The 14,737-nt window shown below is 32.8% G+C and overlaps 1 pseudogene; it reads left to right on the top strand.

Moving 5' to 3' along the window:
• Positions 1-14,527, top strand: part of LOC106975267 (endophilin-A1-like) — a 30,042-nt pseudogene extending 15,515 nt beyond the window's left edge.
• Positions 14,528-14,737: the final 210 nt, after the last annotated feature.

Genomic DNA, 14,737 nt, shown 5'->3' with positions numbered 1-14,737 from the left:
GGGTGCGCAAATGGGGGAGGGACAGAGAGAGAGGGAGATACAGAATCAGAAGCAGGCTCCAGGCTCTGAGCTGTCAGCACAGAGCTTGACGTGGGGCTCAAACCCAAGAACCATGAGATCATAACCTGAGCCAAAGTCAGATGCTTAACTGACTGAGCCACCCAGGAGCCCCAGCCTGGCTTTCTTTTTTGAATCTTATTCCAAGAAAATACTTCAAATAATCTTCTTAAGAAACTGAAAAATAAATGGTGTAAGTTGTGCTATTTATATTTATAATACCATTCATTATGGATATACTAGCAAATATATATTTTTAATTCTGATCATGCATTACTAACACACATGAAACCTGCATATAAATATGAAGTAAACTAAAACAAATTTCATATCAATGAATCCACCCTTATAGTATTATTGGCAATCCTATTCATAATATGTGAAATACGTTTCTTTTGCCTGATTTCCTATTTGGTTATTTATGTTATTTTACACGTTGATTTGTTACAGTTGTGCTGAATACTAAACCTTTATGTACTACAAGTTTTTCCCACTATCTCAACATGGAGCATTCTTATGAAAATTTTCTAAGCTGAAATGGTGTAAAATTAAGAAGCAATTACCATTAATTTATATGGAAAAAGTTTTGAGCATTCCAAGTGCGAAAAATTAACCTCTCTTAGGCTTTTCTGATCCGTTAGGCCACATCTTGCTAACAGATGCATAAAATAAATCAAGATAAAGCACAGAGGCTCACGGACACCATTCAAACTCTGGCAGCTTGATGCTGAGATGCTGAATGTAGTTCCCAGGGAAGGCACTTGGTGACACCACTCTCACTACTTGGGGTCCGGGCTACCTCTGTAATGGCTCACTGCAAACTAAACTCTGAAAGCTATTTTTGCTTTTTGCCTTTTATCCTTTTGATTTATTTCAGATAGCAGGGAAAACTTGTACTGAAGAAGGTCTTTTGTGAAGGCAGAGTGGTATAATGTGACCTTATATCCGTGGGAGATACCTGTATTTTCATTGCTTATTATTTCTCCCATTTTTTTACTTCTCTGTTGACTTTTAAAGAGATATTTTTATAATGAACATTTATAAGTGAAGTATAACCCCATCTTTAAAGATAGCTCTACCATTTCTTTTCTCATTTTTCAGGAGAATTAGGAGCCCTCAGAGCAGTAACCGTTGTTATTTCTCATTTTATTTCTCTCCTTTCAGTTTCACGTTCTGATCAACAGAAAAGTATCCATTTTAGTTCTTTTACAGCAGAGAATCACTGCTTCTCAAATAAATAAATAAATAAATAAATATATCTGCCTCTTTAATCATATTGTTCTTTAATGATACATATTTATTTTAATATTAAGAACTGATAATTTAATAAATATATGTTATATAGACATAAGAAATTGCCATCATAATATCTTTGACCCATTTGGAAACACAAGTCTTATATCCACAATAACTTCCCACAATAACTTATCATAGTGCTTTGTTTTATCTGTGCATTATTCTATAATTGCTTTGGGTACCCCAGTAAGATTCATATCTACCAATATGGTTTTAGTATAGTATTATATATAGAAACTTAAAAATAGTGTTATAATTTTCTTTGTATGATCAAAACCCTTTATTAGTTATTTTATTTTTTAACACATTTTACCTCTCACTTATATTTGAGTCATACTTGTTATATGAAAATATTCTAAAACTCTTTGATATGCACAGAATGAATGATATGTTATAAATCAAAACCATGTTGCTGTCACTACCTCAAATATCTGCTTAGATATATAAATGATTACAGTGTTTTTTAGTACAAGAAAAATTAAAACAAAATAAGCCATATATCTGTTCTGATGTGTCAAATACAGTCATTTTTTCTCAAAGTTCAAAATATTATACAAGATATAATTTTTAAAAATATTCTGATATTAAAATATGGTATTTATATCTTCTTGAAGATATTTATGAATTCAAAAGTAGAGGGTTAGCTTAAATCTCTATACTACAAAGTATTTGGTACATTCCTGTTAGAGTCAGCATCAAGGCAACATTTGCCCTTACTAGTGTTACTATTCATTATTGTTCTACTATTCATTTATTGCTAATGCAAAACAACAAGATGAATAAATAAGGTTAATAAGCTAGGAATAAAACAGTTGTTATTTACATATTATATGAAATATGATCACATAGTAATAAATCCCAACAGAGCCAACTAACCACTAATCTTAAATAATTTAAAAGATCTAAAAAGTGGTAAGTTAAAAAGTCAATACAAATAATAAAAAAAGTTAGAAAAACATATAAATAAAAATGAAAACTTTTGTTCACTGTCAGAAAGTCTGAATAAAGCCTTAACATTGTACAGATGTCAATTATTTCCACATTATACTGTTACCCATAAATCAAATTCAACCCAAAACATAATTATATAATTTGTGGAACTTAACACATTAATTCTAAAATTAATATTGCAGATTAAGGGGCTAAGAATAGCCCAGAAAATTTTGAAAAAGATCCCATTTTTTGTCATGAAATTAATAATATTTTAATATATCTCTATGAAATATATTTACTTTTTTCTTCAGGATAGCCTCTTTTATACGTTTCATCATTTATTTCTATTTCTGTTATTTATCATATTTTTTACTGATCTAAAGGAGTTCCTCATATATTATTGATAAGACATTTTGTTTATTGTACATAGAAAATACATGTATTCTCCCTCTTGTGCTTGTCATTTAACTTCATTTATAATGTCTTTTCTCCTTCAAGGCGTTTGAAGTGATTTTGCATTTTGCCTGGGAAAGAGTTTTGTACTCCATGACTATGCTATATAGTATTTGTTTTGTTTTGTAAATTATTAAAATTTTGACTTAATACAAGGTCCAATTATGTAACTATGTGACAGGTTTTGGAAAATACTTTAAGTGAATTTTTGAATATTATATAGTCTTGTTTATTAATTCTTCCTATTGATTTTGTTGAAAAAAACTCATTACATAATTATTCTTTGTAATTTGATGACCATAACTGTTCAGTATACAAAATTTTAATGACTACAGTATCTTCTTCCTAATATGTCACAACATTATCATAAAATTGCACATTAAGAACTATATATTTAGTCTTAATTAGAATTTATTTTCTTCCCGTTGCTTCTTAAACTGGTTGCCATTCTCTTTTTTTTTTTCTTTTATTTTTTTTCAACGTTTTTTATTTATTTTTGGGACAGAGAGAGACAGAGCATGAACGGGGGAGGGGCAGAGAGAGAGGGAGACACAGAATCGGAAACAGGCTCCAGGCTCCAAGCCATCAGCCCAGAGCCTGACGCGGGGCTCGAACTCACGGACCGTGAGATCATGACCTGGCTGAAGTCGGAGGCTTAACCGACTGCGCCACCCAGGCACCCCGCCATTCTCTTTCTTTAGTTCATTTTTATGTTGCTAGATAGGATTGTCAATATTTTTCCAGATATCATGATTAAATTGATTAGTTTCCAAGTTTTTTCATATTGAAAGATGAGTTTATTATTCATTTGTTGGTGTAATTGAAATACAGTAAAACACATAAACCAAGTGTACTGTTCAATGAGTTTTACAAATGCATATACCTATGTGACTGACAGACTTATGTACATTTGTATCTCCTCAGAAATATCCCTCAAGCCCCTTCCTCCCCAATCTCCTTTCATAACAAAGTGGCCACTCTACTGGTGATCTTCACCTCAGATTAATTTAATTAGTCTCTAACTTCATATGTACTCTGTTATTTTTTTCCATTGGACATGTTTTTGAGATTTTTTTTTTCAATATATGAAATTTATTGTCAAATTGGTTTCCATACAACACCCAGTGCTCATCCCAAAAGGTGCCCTCCTCAATACCCATCACCCACCCTCCCCTGTTTTTGAGATCAGTCATGTTGTTACATTTAAATTTTTTTTTTCAACGTTTATTTATTTTTGGGACAGAGAGAGACAGACCATGAACGGAGGAGGGGCAGAGAGAGAGAGGGAGACACAGAATCGGAAACAGGCTCCAGGCTCCGAGCCATCAGCCCAGAGCCCGACGTGGGGCTCTAACTCACGGACCGTGAGATCCTGACCTGGCTGAAGTCGGACGCTTAACCCACTGCGCCACCCAGGCGCCCCAATGTTGTTACATTTAGTATTTTGTCTTTATTTACTGCTGAAAAATACCCCCTTTTGTTGATATACCATCATTTGTCAATTCAGTCTCCAACCTGATAAATATTTGAATTTTTAATTTTTTAAATGTTTATTTATTTTTGAGAGACAGAGAGAGACAGAGACTGAGCAAAAGAGGGGCAGAGAGAGAGGGAAACACAGAATCTGAATCAGGCTCCAGGCTCTGAGTTGTCAGCAGAGAGCCTGACGTGAGGCTTGAACCCATGAACCTTGAGATCATGACCTGAGCCAAAGCCAGATATTTAACTGACTGAGCCAGCCAGGCACTCTGATATTTGAATTTTTCTAATGCATTACTTTTTATTGATTGATCCATTGACTTATTACAGGATAAATTTCCAACTTGCTGCTTTAAATGTTCCTGATAAAGAAAGCATAATTTGCCAGATATCTTTTCAGGTAGTAGCTTAATTAGCCTAATATTTATCCCTTTGGGTTAATTCTGCACCTTGTTTTGGTTGTTACAGTTGTTGTTGTTGTTGTTGTTGTTGTTGTTGTTGTTGTCTTTACACTTGGAATTTTTTCTGGGCTCTGTTGAGAACGATGTTCAATTTCTTAGAAATCTTTTCAAATTTTAGATTGGACTTTTGGTTTCTTTTTTGGTTCCTCTTTCCCTTCTCCCCTAACATCTTAGTATTTTCTACAAATACTTTAACTTCTCACATTCACTAATGGCCCCATTCCAGTACTCTAATGAGTTTTTCTTTATCTTTTTATCATTTCAAAGGGGTTTTGGATGTGGGGGCAGAGATAAAAGTATTCATTCTATTTGTTCAACATACTGCTCATCTTTCCATAGTCCTTGTCACTTTGTATTGCAATTTCTAAATAACTTGTCTTATCTTTCATTATTCAATAAACTCAATGAGAGTAAAGTCATGTTTGTGTTTTTTAAAAAAACACTTTATTGTGGTATGATTGTCATACAAAAGCTGTACATATTTAATGTATACAATTTGGTGAGTTTGGAGATAAGCGAATACCTTGAAACCATCACCACAATCTATGCCATAAATATCTTTCACCTCCAAAAGTTTCATTCCACTTTATTTATTTATTATAATAAATAATCATTATTTTTGTGTGTATAAGAACTTTTAACATAAAAGTTATGCTACCCTCTTAGCAATTATCTTAATTGCCATGAAATTCCCTGAACTTAGTACCTTCTTGGTGCACACTCGGTGCTCAACAAACACTTGTGTAATGAATAAAGGAGGACATTTATAAAACTTATTAAAGCACTAACATTGGTTATGAATATGCAGTGTAATTACAGCTAATCTTAAATGGCATTATCTTCATTTTGCTGTCAAAATAATTCTAATGGACAGTTATTTACATAAAAAAAGAACTGATAACTTAAGGATAGTTAAGAGATCATGCAATACATAATATACAGTATAAGTATTTATGAAAGGAAATTAGAAAAATGGTTAAAAACAACCATGTCAGAATAGTAGAACCTTGGATGATTTCACATTGTTGTTTATATTCTTAATAAATTATAACTTTCCAACAACAATCCCACTCTAATTTCATGCTAAGAATAACATAGATGATAGGAGAAAATGTCAATAGTTTTGTTTTTTTTCTCAGTATTTACCATCTTTTAGCAGAAAATAACATATTTTTGGAGTTTTATGCCTCAAGAGAAAATTTGGGAACACTCCAATGGCATAATCTTTGTACAATTTATTGATTTAGAACTTTTATGTGGTTATAGTTGTCTCCTTGCTATTTCCACTCCCAGGATGATGTTATAAAGGGTGTATCTGTGACAATCATGTGGCAAGACCAATTTGTGTGATGTAAAATCTTAATTTGTTGGTTAAAAAATGTTCATTTACTATGTTCCTTTACTCTTTTCTTGGTAAGGACTTTGATTGTTCAATAACAATTAAAAATGGCCTCAAATATGGGATAGAGAAAACCTAGGGAGCAAATCAGCCAGCCAAAAAGTCCAAAGAATGCCTAAGAGAAATACTTGTATACATTTTTGGTTATGGAAAGACCAGGATACTAATGTACCATAGTAAACTTATTATAGGAAATATAGGGTAGTGATTATATATATGTATACTTCGTAGCGTGTAGGGATTTTATATATATATAATATATATATTATATATATTATATATATATAAAATATATATATATGTTTATATATATATGTTTTTATATATGTTTAACATATATATATATATATAATTTTACATATATACAAACACACACACTGTACTTGAATGGCCCTTGTGGTGTATTACACAAATAAATATACAAGTAAAATTTTATTATTGTTTGATTTAACAGTAGCAGCCTCAATACATATCTATGCAGTTCATTTTATCTAATTTGTAATAGGAACAGAAATAAGACATTATTATTTTTTTATTAAACATGCTAAGTCATATTCCCTTAAATAAGTTATACTAATTGTCTCTATGTTAACAATGTAATTGTGTTAATTGTTCATCCAAATTTACAGAACAGACTGCTTTAAATATTAGTGGTATCTAGCTAAATCCCACCCTCGTCTAAGTGTGTGAAACCCTCCAAAACTTTCTGACAAGTGATCTCACCATCAAAAATAAAACAACTGCAAACATTAGTTAGGTAAATGAAGTAATTGTTGTCACATGTAATATTGTTCTGCCTAGTCTTGAACTGAAATCCACTTCCTTTTAAATGCTGTTCATTGACACTTGCCATATTTCAACTTTTTAAAAGCATGTTCTAATGAATTTCAGGGGGAAAATCACATAACGTCTCCCATACTGAAAATAATCTTACAATATTCCCTCTATGGCCATGACTATAGTGATTGATTAGTGTATTTTCTTCATATAAATATAAATATGAAAAATATATATATTTTTGGCCTCAGTTGCATACATCTATATGGAAATACTCTGTAAAACATATTGTTTGGACTTCGTTTCACTAAATAAATTCTTGGTGTGTCTGAGCAAACTTGAGAAAAGTTGCCACAAAATTATTTATTTGCATGACAAAATTAATTCCCAAAATTAAAACTAAAATGATGTCCAGTATATTCATGCTATTGAGTTTATGAGATGGTTTGAATTTTGCATATTCTTTATCAGATGAGGCCATTGTCATTTGGTTATTTTTTTATTTAAACATTGCTTTCTCTATTTTAACATTATTACTTTACTTTTTTATGTAAAAATTACTAAATTATGCAAGTTATTAATTCAAGAAATACCTTTAATCTTTATGTAATTTGATCTAAATAGCCAAGGTGTTTAAGATAAATTTTAGGCTTTCTAAATGTAGATATTTCTCACACGTATTGAAAAAAAATATGTTCGTGCTTTTTTGTTACTAAAAGTAAAAGAAAAATCATTTGCCATTTTCTCTGCTTCAGGAACTATTCTAAGACCTTGACTTACATTAATCCATTTAATCCTCTCAAGAAATGTATGAGATAGGCATTATTATTTTCACATTTTATAGATTTGAAACGGAGACAGGGAGGCTAAATGACTGGTCTAAGTTGACATAACTAGTCTAGATTGGCCTGTAGCAGGCTGCTTCAGTGTCTAAGCTATTAGTCACCACCACACTAAAGGTTTTTACATTGATTCCTATGAAAAACAAACCAGCTGGACATAACCATTGTATGATCTCTCCCCTTCCTTCCTTGTAATTGTTTTAAATTTGAAGGTAACATTCAATTAACAAATTAATTTGATATTTTGTAATAAATGGACACTTCTAAATTAATAACTCTGGAAAATAGAAAGCCCCTCTAGATAAATGTAGCCTGTGTATCATGAACTACTTATTTACTGTTTTTTTTTTCTCCAATAGAGTTTGTTGCATATAATATAACTGAAAAATAGATACTTTTCATTATCATAGCACTCTGCCTGACAGTTTTGGAGAGGATCATGTATTTCTGACAGGGGAAACTCACAGGAGAAGTAAAACTACATTCTACTCTGAGTACCAAATATGAAAGTTAAACACTTATAAACTACAGAGGATCTGTATGTATAGATCAACATCAAGATGAGTATTCTAACAATTATATACTCAAATCTGATTGAAGATTTTAGGAAATAGAGATAAAATCATTGACACTATCAATAATCTTATTAATATTTTTTGTCTAGATTCTGCTAGGTTTCTAATGGAATATACATAGTTTTTTAGAATAGATGTAACCATTTGAACTTAAGAGTTAATATAGTTAAATATTTACTTGTTAGTATTCTGAAGCTCTTTTACAGAGAAGAATCAATGCTTATAGTTCTTTATATGAACCAATTGCGCAAATTATTAGAACTACTTCAAATGATTTTCATAGTAGAAAACAAAAACATTTTTAATGTACTTCATGTTGTTTTGATGATGTTTTTACTATTTTAAAATTTTATTTATCATTGTATTTACTTTAATTTAATTATTATTTCTTTCTGTGTCTTGAGAAATTTTCCCTATGCATATGGTTGAGAAGATAGTCCCCATATGTTTTCTTCTAGGATACTTGTATTTTTAGTTGTTATGTTTGATGTATTTTAAAATTAATTTTATTATCATGTGAGATAGGGGTTGAGATTCATTTATTTAAACATAGTTATCTAGTTCTAACAGCCATCATTGAAAAACTTTTCTTCCTCTATTGAATAATTTGATGCATATATGGGAAATCAATTAATTATAAAAGTGTGGGTCTAATTTTATACACTCTATTTTGTTCCATTGTTCCATTTAAATATTTTTATATTTAAATACCATATTGTTTTGATAATTGTTGCCTCTTATTATGTATTGAGTTGGTCTTCTAACCATGGTTTTTCTATTTCAAGACTCTTTCATGACTCTTGATTTTTCACATTTTCACATATACTTTAAAAGCACCCAAACATTTCCGTTAAACATGCCCTCAGAGATTTAGTTTGGAATTGCTAAAATTAAACCTGTACATCAATTTACAGAGAATTGAGTTTTTAACAGTACTCCATCGACTAATCCATGGACATTGTATATCTCAGCAATGTTTTATAATTTCCAATGCAGAGATATTTCACATATTTTGTTAAATTAATGTCCATTTTCTTTTTGTCACTAATGTAAATAAATTGCTTTTGGTATGCATAAATACAACTGCTGTTAATATATTGAAATGCATGTAGTATTGTTTACTGATCTTTTATCTGTGACCTTGATAAATTCACTTATTAGTTTTAGTAGTCTAATTGTATATTCTTTAGGATTTTCTATATGAGCCATCTTCCCTTTTGTGAATAAAACCTGTTTTCTTTCTTTCTTCTCAATCTATGTCTTTTGTTCCTTCTTCATGCCTTATGGCATGAACAGGACCTGCAGGTACAATGCTGAATAGAAGTGGGAAGAGTGGACAGCCTTATTTGGCTTTTGACCTTAGAGGGAGAGGGTCTAATACTTCATGATTTATGTTTGGTGTTAAATGTAGGTGTTTGTGTGTGCCCTTTATTGGATTTAGGAATTTTTTTACATTTCTAGCTTGCTGTTAGTTTTTATCAAGGCATGGGTATTAAAAAGTTGTCAAATGCTTTTTCCCACATCTATTGAGATTTTCTTTTTTCTCTTTGGCATAGATATTAACTTCCATAGTTTTAATTTCAAATATTTTTATGTTAATATTAACATAAATCAATGTTTGGTTTATGTTAAAACAATTTTATACTCACAGGATAAACTCTGCTTGATTATACTATATTATCCTTTTTATATATTGTCAAAAATTTTTTGCTAAAATTTGTTCAGGATTTTATCTGTATTCACAGGATGAACCCCCAGTTAGTCTTGGTGTATTATTATTTTTCTTTCTTTATTTTTTTAATGTTTTAAATGTTTTATTCATTTTTGAAAGAGAGAGAGAGAAAGACAGAGAGAGAGATCAGGAGTGAGGGAGGGACAGAGAGAGAGAGGGAGACAAACAGGTTCAAGGCTTTGAGCTGTTAGCACAAAGCCCAATGTGGGGCTTGAACTCACAGGCTGTGAGATCATGACCTGAGCTGAAGTTGGATGCTTAACTGACTGAGCAACACAGGAGCCCCAATTTCTTGATGAATGTGATTTGATAATGTTTTAGTAAAAGATTTCTGCATTATATTATGGGGGATTTTGCTATGTAATTTTTTTCTTATAAAATCTTTATTGAATTGTGTTATCATAGTTGCTTTGGCTTCAATAAACAAGTAGAACAAGTAGAAACAAGTAAACAAGTAGACAAGTAAACAAATAGACAAGTAAACAAGTAGAAAACTTTGCTCTCTGCTTATACTTTCTAAGAATAGTGTGTAAACTTTTTCTTTTTTTTTTTTTGATGCGTGTTAGAATTTATAATTAAAACTATCTATCCCTGGAGTTTTCTTTGAGAGACCATTTTCTCGTAGCTGCTTTTAAATCACATTCATTTTTTTTTTCAACATAAGGCTATTCTGATTTGGGAGTGTGTGTTAATATTTGTAAATTTCTTTCAGTGACTGTGTCAATATAGTTTAAGTTGTCAAATTTATTGATTTAAGGTTATTTATAAATTTTTCTTTGCCTATACTTAAAATCTGAAGGATCTATATTACTATTTCATTCTTCTTATAAGCAATTTTTATTTCTTTTCTCTTTTTTATATTAACTTGCTAGAGTTGTATAATTTTTCATGACTTGTTTATAGAATCAACCTCTTAAAAAATATCTACCATTTGTCTGCCTTCATTTCTTGATTTCCAATGTAAGTGTAAATTTGTTTTCATGTACTTGCTTTATACATTTATATGTTTATATATTATCTTTATCATTTAGTAGAAAGAGTTTGCAATTATTCCTGCAATTCTTTGAACAATGAATGGGTTCTTTTTTGAACAATGGATTAGTTATAAATGTGTTGTTTAGCTATAACATTTGTGGCTTTTCTGGATATTTTACTAAGAATTAATTTTATTTTAACTCTGTTGTTGAAAATTATCATGAATTGCTTTATTGGCCAGCAGGTAGTACATCTTTAGGAAAAGTCCATGTGAACTAGAAACAGAGAGTGAGCAGGGGAGGAGCAGAGAGAGAGAGAGAGAGAGAGAGAATCCCAAGCAGGATCCATGCTGTCAGTGCAGAGTCCCCACATGTGCTCACTAACTATGAGATCATGACCTGAACTGAAACCAAGAGTTGGATGCTTAGCCGACTGAGCCACCCAGGTGCCCCTGTACACTTTTTTCAATCAAACAATGAGAGAAACATAGAATCTCAAACTATGACTGTGTATTTTTCTATTTCCATTCTACTTTATTTATACAAATATTTGTATTTATTATGAAACTCTATTATTAACCACATACACACATATTGTGATTATTATGTACCCAACAAATTGACTTTTTATTATTATGAAATTTCTCTTTCTATCTACGGTAATATTTCATTATTGAAAGCCTATTTTGTCTGATACTGACATAGGCACCTTAAGTTTTATATTTCATTTCTTGGTACAGTATATTTGTTTCCTCCTTCGACTGTCAATGTTTCTAGGTCTCTATATTTAATATGTGTCTGTATTTAATGTGGATCTTGCTTTTTTTATTCAATATGACAATTTTGTCTTTTAATTCTCTATTTTATGTAAAAGTTGACATAACTGGATTTAGGCCTACATTTTTTTCTTTTTCATTTTTCTTGATAAACTTATTTTTGCATTTGGGTTTATTCCAGATTTTAATTCATCATACAAACTATGCTAGCATTAACACTTCAATTATTTTCTCATCTCAATAACATATGCCTGCCTGTGTCAAACCCACTCCTCCTTCCCCTTTTACCCAGACCAGGCAATTATTCCCAAACTTAAAAGTGACTGCAAGCTTTGATCACCTAACAAATGGCTCATCCATCTCTGGAACTTAATTTACTAACCATATGAAAATGTGTTAAGGAAACCTAACTCAAAATTGCAGTCAGGCTGTCAAGCATATACTACTCTATGTAGCTTGTATAGTCCAGCAGGAAGAAGGAAGATTTACTCTTAGGGCAACAGCAAGCTGTAGATACCCTGCAATAGCCAGCTATCCTGGCCTGCAGCCAATGAGAGACCACCACCATTTCTCACTCTCATTTTCCTCCAATGAACTTTTCTTTGAAACAACCCTCCTCCTCCCCAACTTCCTCTTTTCCTCTATAAAAGGATGCTCTCCTTTGTTCTCTGGACTTCCTTATGATTCATCATAGTTTGCTTGTCCTGAATTGCAATTCTTCTGCTATTCCTTAATAAATCTGATTTTCTGGCTGAATTGCTTACCTTTTTCTTTAAAAAAAATGGCAGCCAACTATAGCATCTACTACTCTTCATAACTTTATTATTTTTTAATCTTTATTTATTTTTTAGAGATTGAGAGGGAGCAGGGTAAGGACAGGAGAGAGGGAGACAGAGGATCTGAAGCTGACTCTGTGCTGACAGTGTAGAGCCCAATGTGGGGCTCGAACTCATGAACTGTGAGATTGTAACCACAGAATAAGACAGACACTTTACTGAGTGACTCAGGCGCCCCTTCAATGACTTTAAACAAATGTATTATTTTCCATGTATCTTGTACTTTCTTATTGCTGCCAGAGTTATGGTCATTTGTGACTTTCTACACAGTAATCAAATATGAGTATTTGATATGAGATATCTCCTCCAGCAATTTTTAAAGGAAAGTTATTGATTTGTATAGACAAACAAATAAAATAAAACAAGATTTACAACCACACAGTCCTGGGTTTGTCTCTTAGTTTCTTCACTTTCTACCTGTGACATGGAGAAGTTACTTAATTTTTGGAGCCCCAATTAGCACATCTGTAAATCCCATTTCTTACAACCAATCATATATTATTCTGAAGATTAAATGAGATCTTATGTGTAAATTAATTTACAGCTACTCAGTTCCTATACTGTGGTAGAACCTCAACAAATATTTGAACTTCTGTGCATACATAAATTTGTGTAATTTCTGTATAACTTTATTTCATTAAATAAATACAAAAATATTAGCTTGTTTAAAATTTAAAATTATTCAAAGTCCCATGTCACTCTGTGCCCCACACCCACAACTATGGTGGGGGCATGAGCTGTGGAAGGGCCCTGTGCAGCCCTCCTGTCCAGCTCCATAAAATCTTTCCAGCACCTGCCCCCACACCTATGCCCATGTGTCCTCTGGCAACTTGTTGGTAGGCAGTGGCTGGGTGCAAGAAGCAATTCACAGAGCCACTGAAAAAGTGATAAATTTGGAGGAGCAGAAGGAACCAAGCTAGATGATGATTTCAAAGAGATAGAGAGGAAAGTGGATCAGGGCTGTGATGGAAATAATGATGGGGAAATGATTGAATACCTTCAAGCCATCCCAGCTTCCAGAGATAAACTTATTGTGATCAACACCATGTCAAAATTCTGCATCCAGGGGAAAGCCAGGATAGGGCAGAAGTGCTGCTGGCAGAGGCCATGATCAAGTCTGGAAGAGGGCTTAGAGATGATTGCAACATTGGCCTAGCGATTGATGAGGCGGGAGGTCATTCAAGAACTTTTGGAGGTTTAAGACTTTTTGTGCATGGAAGTCAGGTGGAACTTGACCTCCTTCGGAACCTTCATGACAGTGATCTAAGGAAAATTAAGCTTCATGTACAGAGGTTGGAGGGTCAAAGCTTGGCCTTTGAGTGTAAGAAGAAATGACAAGGCAAGATTCCAAATCAAGAGCTTCACAAGAGTCTGGAGAAATTTGATTAGTCTCAAGATGTTGATGAGGTAAACATGTTCAACAGGTGAGCCAGCTTTCTGCACTTGTGCAAATCCATCTGGAGTACCACAACCAGACAGTCCGGATCCTGCTGGAAGTCACCCTCAGACTGGAAGAAAAAATAACACAAGCTTCATCTTAGCCTACAAGAGAATATCAGCCTAAACTACAAATGAGCCAGGAGCTTCCAGCTGGAGACAACAGTCAGCCCAATGGAAGCTTCTCCCTCATACACACTCATAAGTGCCACAGTGGATCAGCCCTGCGGCTGATTTGTGTACAATTTTGAACCTGAAAATGAAGGGGAAATGGGTTTTAAAGAGGATGCTATCATCAAACTCACTAGCCAAATTGATGAGCACTGGTATAGGGGAATGCTTCATGGCCATTCAGGCTTCTTCCCCATCAACTACGTGGAGACTCTGGTTGCCTTGCCCCATTAAGATTTTAAGTGAACAGGCTCACCTCCTCTTGATCCAGATATTTAAGTTTAACTACTACTTTGGTAATGTTGCTCACAATACATTCCAAGTGCAGGTTGAAGTGGTCCAAGTCATCAAGTTCCACTGACTTTCTTTGGTTGACTTGTACAATCCCACAAGAGTGATGGTGATGAGCGGTATCTTCTTAGCGTGTAAGGATGGCATGTGCTATTTCTACTTTCTCTTCAGCTGCTTTTGCGGGGGAAGGGGTGCATTTCATGTACTCCCCTTCATCTCCATCCTCTCTCCACAAGCAAAACCAGCTC

This window comes from Acinonyx jubatus, chromosome B2 (assembly GCF_027475565.1).
Source record: "Acinonyx jubatus isolate Ajub_Pintada_27869175 chromosome B2, VMU_Ajub_asm_v1.0, whole genome shotgun sequence".
Classification (NCBI taxonomy): Eukaryota; Metazoa; Chordata; class Mammalia; order Carnivora; family Felidae; genus Acinonyx; species Acinonyx jubatus.
The sequence above is the reverse complement of the archived record's forward strand: the minus strand, read 5'-3'. Positions and strand labels throughout refer to the sequence as shown.